Genomic DNA, 311 nt, shown 5'->3' with positions numbered 1-311 from the left:
CATCCTCGAGGAGATACGCGGATGAGGAGATGCACAGCTGATATTTTTGGATGCTGACAGGCAGATTTGACTGGTTGTATCGATGTTTGCAGACGTTTATCTCACAGCAGAGTGAACACAGTAAATTAGAAAGTCATCCTCACTCAGCTTCAGCCGTTTCTGGGAGACAATGATGAAGAGTACCAAAACAGATCTTCTCTGTTGATGCAAATCATGAACAAATCCACATATCAGTCATTCAGAGATCAATCATTAAATTATTCAAACAAAATAAAGGCAATCAGAGCCCATTTGAATCATTTAGTCTTTAT

The sequence above is a fragment of the Cheilinus undulatus genome, linkage group 7 (assembly GCF_018320785.1).
Source record: "Cheilinus undulatus linkage group 7, ASM1832078v1, whole genome shotgun sequence".
NCBI lineage: Eukaryota > Metazoa > Chordata > Actinopteri > Labriformes > Labridae > Cheilinus > Cheilinus undulatus.
The sequence above is the reverse complement of the archived record's forward strand: the minus strand, read 5'-3'. Positions refer to the sequence as shown.